The 6,527-nt window shown below is 24.2% G+C and overlaps 1 non-coding gene across 1 annotated transcript; it reads left to right on the plus strand.

Moving 5' to 3' along the window:
• Nucleotides 1–104: 104 nt before the first annotated feature.
• On the plus strand, nucleotides 105–176 carry TRNAT-UGU (transfer RNA threonine (anticodon UGU)). The gene has a single exon. It is a non-coding gene; the product is annotated as a tRNA-Thr (tRNA).
• The last annotated feature ends 6,351 nt before the right edge of the window (nucleotides 177–6,527 follow it).

The raw sequence follows: 6,527 nt of genomic DNA on the forward strand, positions 1-6,527 counted from the left end.
GAAATAATTTTAAGATAAAAAATAAATGAAGACAAATTTCATTCACTTGATATAACATATGGATACTACGATATATCGATAGTTTGGGTATAAATTCATCTAAGGCCTCTTTAGCTCAGTGGCAGAGCACTGGTCTTGTAAACCAGGGGTCGTGAGTTCAATCCTCACAGGAGGCAAAGATAACATTTTTTTAAATAAATAAATTATTTTCCAATATTTTTGTTGGACCTCTATGGGTGAACGCGTCAATCAAGTAACAGATGTCTTAAAAATGAGGATTCTCGATTCATTTCAACCGCACAATGCTCACCAAAATCGGCGGATTTCAATCTGTAGGTCTTTTACGTCTGGAATATTTTGGAGAGTGGGGTTAGCACAAAAACATACCAAAGTGTCGATCATCTCAAAGGTGGCGCTTCGCCTAGAATGGGTCAAAATACCACAGAACCACTTTCGTGCAGCGTGTGGTGCCTTTGTCGGTCGTTTGTAGGCCATAATTATTGCCAAAGGTAGCCAATTTGAACAAATCTAAACTGATTCTAATATTTGATGATTTATATGAAAAATTCAGAAAAAAGACAAGACTCATCATGCGTCAACTTAGAATGGCTTCCACAAAAGGAGTTTCCTTATTTCATTTAGTGGCCACAATGGCCACTAAAATCTCCGTTTACCACTTGAGCCAAAACTAATCTACCCCAAATAGAGAAAATTTACCAAAAAACTACCATACAAAAACATTTTATGCCTACAGAAAATTTTGCAAAAAAAATATTTTTCTAGGACATTTTGTCAAAATTGTATTCTATGGACAATTTTGTCAAAATTTTATTTCTATAGAAAATTTTGTCAAATTTTTATTTCTATAGAAAATTTTGTCAAAATTTTATTTCTATAGAAAAACTTGCCAAAAATGTATTCCCAAAGAAAATTTTGTTAAAATTTTATTTCTATAAAAAATTTTGACAAAATTTTATTTCTATAGAAAGTTTTGCCAAAATTGTATTGCCGTAGAAAATTTTGCCAAATTTTATTTCTATAGAAATCTTTGACAAAATTTTGTTTCTATAGACAATGTTTCCAAAATTTTGTTTCTACTGAAAATTTTGTCAAAATTTTATTTTTATAGAAAATGTTGTCAAAATTTTATTTCCGTAGAAATTTTTGCCAAAATTTTATTTCTATTGAGAATTGTGTCACAATTTTATTTCTATAGCAAATTTTGTCACAATTGTATTTCTATAGAAAATTTTCTCAAAATTTTTATTTCTATAGAAAATTTTATTTCTATAGAAAATGTTGTCAAAATTATATTGTTATAGAACATTTTGTCCAAATTTTATTTCTGTAGAAAATTTTGCCAAAGATGTATTCACAAAAAAAATTTTGTTAACATTTTATTTCTATAGAATATTTTGTATAAATTTTATTTCTATAGAAAATCTTGTCAAAATTTTATTTCTGTATAAAATTTTATTTCTATAGAAAACTTTGTGAAAATTTTATTTCTATAGAAAATTTTGTCAAAATTTTATTTCTGTAGAAAATTTTGTCAAAATTTTAGTTCTATAATAAATTCTGTCAAAATTTTAGTTCTATAGTAAATTTTGTCAAAATTTTAGTTCTATAGAAAATTTTGTCAAAAATTCACTTCTATAGAAAATTTTGTGAAAATTTTTTATTTCTATAGAAAAAGTTGTCAAAATTTTATTTCCGTAGAAAATTTTGCCAAAATTTTATTTCCGTAGAAAATTCTATTTCTATAGAAAACTTCGTGAAAATTTTATTTCTATAGAAAATTTTGTCAAAATTTTATTTCTGTAGAAAATTTTGTCAAAATTTTATTTCTATAGAAAATTTTGTCAAAATTTTATTTCTGTAGAAAATTTTGTCAAAATTTTATTTCTGTAGAAAATTTTGTCAAAATTTTATTTCTATAGAAAATTTTGTCAAAATTTTATTTCTGTAGAAAATTTTGTCAAAATTTTATTTCTGTAGAAAATTTTGTCAAAATTTGAGTTCTATAGTAAATTTTGTCAAAATTTTATTTCTATAGAAAATTTTGTCAAAATTTTATTTCTATAGAAAATTTTGTCAAAATTTTATTTCTACAGAAAATTTTGTCAATATTTTATTTCTATAGAAAATTTTGTCAAAATTTTATTTCTATAGAACATTTTGTCAAAACTTTATTTTTATAGAAAATTTTGTGAAAATTTTATTTCTATAGAAAATTTTGAGAAAATTTTATTTATATAGAAAAATTTTGTGAAAATTGGTTTTCTATAGAAAATTTTGCCAAAATTTTATTTCTATAGAAAATTTTGCCAAAAATTCATTTCTATAGAAAATTTTGTGAAAATTTTTTATTTCTATAGTAAATGTTGTCAAAATTTTATTTCCATAGAAAATTTTGCCAAAATTTTATTTCTACAGCAAATTTTGTAAAAATTTTATTTCTATAGAAAATATTGTCAAAATTTTATTTCTGTAGAAAATTTTGTCAAAATTTTATTTCTATAGAAAATTTTGTCAAAATTTTATTTCTATAGAAAATTGTGTCAAAATTTTATTTCTATAGAAAAGTTTGTCAAAGTTTTATTTCTATAGAAAATTTTGTGAAATTTTTTTATTTCTATAGAAAATGTTGTCAAATATTTATTTCCGTAGAAAATTTTGCCAAAATTTTATTTCTGTAGAAAATTTTATTTCTATAGAAAATTTTGTCAAAATTTTATTTCTATAGAAAATTGTGTCAAAATTTTATTTCTATAGAAAAGTTTGTCAAAGTTTTATTTCTATAGAAAATTTTGTGAAAATTTTTTATTTCTATAGAAAATGTTGTCAAAATTTTATTTCCGTAGAAAATTTTGCCAAAATTTTATTTCTGTAGAAAATTTTATTTCTATAGAAAACTTTGTGAAAATTTTATTTCTATAGAAAATTTTGTAAAAATTTTATTTCTGTAGAAATTTTTGTAAAAATTTTAGTTCTATAGTAAATTTTGTCAAAATTTTATTTCTATACAAAATTTTGTCAAAATTTTTATTTATATAGAAAATTTTGTGAAAATTTTATTTCTATAGAAAATTTTGTCAAAATTTTATTTCTATAGAAAAGTTTGTCAAAGTTTTATTTCTATAGAAAATTTTGTGAAAAATTTTTATTTCTATAGAAAATGTTGTCAAAATTTTATTTCCGTAGAATATTTTGCCAAAATTTTATTTCTGTAGAAAATTTTATATCTATAGAAAACTTTGTGAAAATTTTATTTCTATAGAAAATTTTGTCAAAATTTTATTTCTGCAGAAAATTTTGTAAAAATTTTAGTTCTATAGTAAATTTTGTCAAAATTTTATTTCTATAGAAAATTTTGTCAAAATTTTATTTCTATACAAAATTTTGTCAAAATTTTATTTCTATAGAAAATTTTGTCAAAATTTTATTTCTATAGAAAATTTTGTCAAAATTTTTATTTATATGGAAAATTTTGTGAAAATTTTATTTCTATAGGAAACTTTGTGAAAATTGTATTTCTATAAAAAATTTTGTCAAAATATTATTTCTGTAGAAAATTTTGTCAAAATTGTATTTCTATAGAATTTTTTTTCAAAATTTTTATTTTTATAGAAAATTTTGATAAAATTTTATTTCTATAGAAAATTTTGTATAAATTTTATTTCTATAGAAAATCTTGTCAAAATTTTATTTCTGTAGCAAATGTTATTTCTATAGAAAACTTTGTCAAAATTTTATTTCTATAGAAAATTTTGTGAAATTTCTGTAGAAAATTTTGTCAAAATTTTAGTTCAATCGTAAATTTTGTCAAAACTTTATTTCTATAGAAAGTTTTGCCAAAATTGTATTTTTATAGAAAGTTTTGCCAAATTTTATTTCTAAAGAAAATTTTGACAATTTTTTATAGAAAATTTTGCCAAAATTTTATTTCCACTGAATATTTTGTAAAAAATTTATTTTTATAGAAAATTTTGTCAAAATTTTATATCTATAGAAAATTGTCAACATTTTATTTCTGTAGAAAATTTTGTCAAAAATTCATTTCTATAGAAAATTGTGTGAAATTTTTTTATTTCCGTAGAAAATGTTGTCAAAATTTTATTTCCGTAGAAAATTTTATTTCTATAGAAAACTTTGTAAAAATTTTATTTCTATAGAAAATTTTGTCAAAATTTTATTTTTATAGAAAATCTTGTCAAAGTTTTATTTCTGTAGAAAATTTTGTCAAAATTGTATTTCTATAGAAAAATTTCTCAAAATTTTTATTTCTATAGAAAATTTGCTCAAAAATTTATTGCCATAAAAAATGTTGTCAAAATTATATTTTTATAGAAAATTTTCTCAAAATTTTATTTCTGTAGAAAAATTTTCCAAAAATGGATTCATAAAGAAAATTTTGTTAAAATTTTATTTCTATAGAAAATTTTGTCAAAATTTTATTTCTATAGAAAATTTTGTCAAAATTTTATTTCTATAGAAAACTTTGTGAAAATTTTATTTCTATAGAAAATTTTGTATAAATTTTATTTCTATAGAAAATTTTGTCAAAATTTTAGTTCTATAGAAAATTTTGTCAAAATTTTATTTCTATAGAAAATTTTGTCAAAATTTTATTTCTATAGAAAGTTTTGCCAAAATTTTATTTCTATAGAAAATTTTGTGAAAATTTTATATCTAAAGAAAATTTTGACAATTTTTTTTTCTATAAAAAATATTGCCAACATGTTATTTCTACTGAAAATTTTGTCAAAAATTTATTTTTATAGAAAATTTTGTCAAATTTTTATGTCTATAGAAAATTGTCAAAATTTTATTTCTGTAGAAAATTTTGTCAAAATTTTATTTCCATAGAAACTTTGGTCAAAATTTTATTTCTTTGGAAAATTTTGTCAATATTTTATTTCTATTGAAAATTTGTGAAGTACCTCTTAGTTAGAGAGGGATATTGTGCAAAATCTACCAAAACATAAACAATTCTACCAATCTAGTCTACCGTTTTTGGTAGAATTCTACCAACTGTGGCAAACGTGACTGAGATCACGTTGGACTTATGCACCTGGGGCATTTTGCAGAGTATTTTTGAGACTAAGAAATATCAAGATGGCCGGGAATCGGCCAAAAAGACACTTTCGTATAGCTCAATGTTGTTCCGCGCGTAAAGAAATCATGGTGGCCAATGTTGTGATTTACAATCATTACCCCATTCGTAATGGAAAAAAGGAGTCTCATTTAGTAACCATCTGTTCCTGTATCCTGTGGCGATGACCAAACGCGTGGTCAATTTCGAATTTCAAATAAATCCTTTTGGCATTTTTATCGTAAAATTTATGAAGCATTATAAATTCATTATCATCGTCATCATCATGCAGGCAGGCACAACTCTCTATGCATTTTTATCCTGCCAGGCATTACATAAAAATAGTAAAGGATTCTATTCATCGAAGTTCTCCTTTCTCGCTTTTAGTTTTTCAAAATGTATGGGCGTAAAATCTTACACATTTGGCTTTAGAGAATGAGTTAAGCAAATGCTGCAATCTCTAGTAAAAGGATGATCAAGAGCCAACGCCCAGACGTCATCGCTTATGAGCGTAACAAATGCTACCAGCAGTAGTTCCAATGCCTTTCTATTCATACCGCTTTGGGTAACCATATGTCCTTACTCCACTCTCTTTCTCTCTGTCTGCCGGTATGATGGGTCGAAGCATTATGCCATCATTCCAATTCAAAAAAGAGGTTTGCTTTATTGATCTGGTTACGCTATGACTGATATTAAGGCAATCTTGGAATTTCTGGTTTATTTCATCCTTCTAAAGTGGTTGGGTATTTAACCACTTGTTCGTAGTCCTATCCCATATTTAAAGGAAAATTGCTTCCATATGAAAATCATAAATTTAATTTCAAGTAGGATTTTTATCCTTTTTCTCTAATCCCTTTCCAAAAAAGGGATTTCTTTTGTAACAATTGGAACTCCTTTTGGGAAACATGGTGTTATAATTGCTGTTAGCTCAACATTTTGAAGAATTTTTATCTGTTTTTTTTTTTGGGGAAATTCACATGAAGTGTCACTTAAGTGTTGAATTTTTGCATATGGACCATTTAATTGGAGTGGATTGTTGCAATGTTGTATTTTAGATTGAGAAAAAATTGACTATAGTAAAATTCAGAAATGGTGGTTAGCTAGGAACTAAGAGCTATTTAAGGCAAGACTGAAGATCATTGGCTGATATGTAATGCACAGTAGATTCTGGTAAATACGCGATGGATTTAGCCACCATGATCTGCGTCATCCTGACCACAGTAAATTTCTACAGGCCCTTTATGTCCTGTATCCGCTCATTCTTTACCAATTTTCATCCAGATCGGATGAATTTTGCTTCTCCAAAAGGCACCCGAGGTTAAATCTGGGGATCGGTTTATATGGGGGCTATATATAATTATGGACTGATATGAACCAATTCCTGCATGGTTGTTGGGTAACATATACTAACATCACGTACCAAATTTCAACC

This window comes from Haematobia irritans, chromosome 5, assembly GCF_050003625.1.
Source record: "Haematobia irritans isolate KBUSLIRL chromosome 5, ASM5000362v1, whole genome shotgun sequence".
NCBI lineage: Eukaryota > Metazoa > Arthropoda > Insecta > Diptera > Muscidae > Haematobia > Haematobia irritans.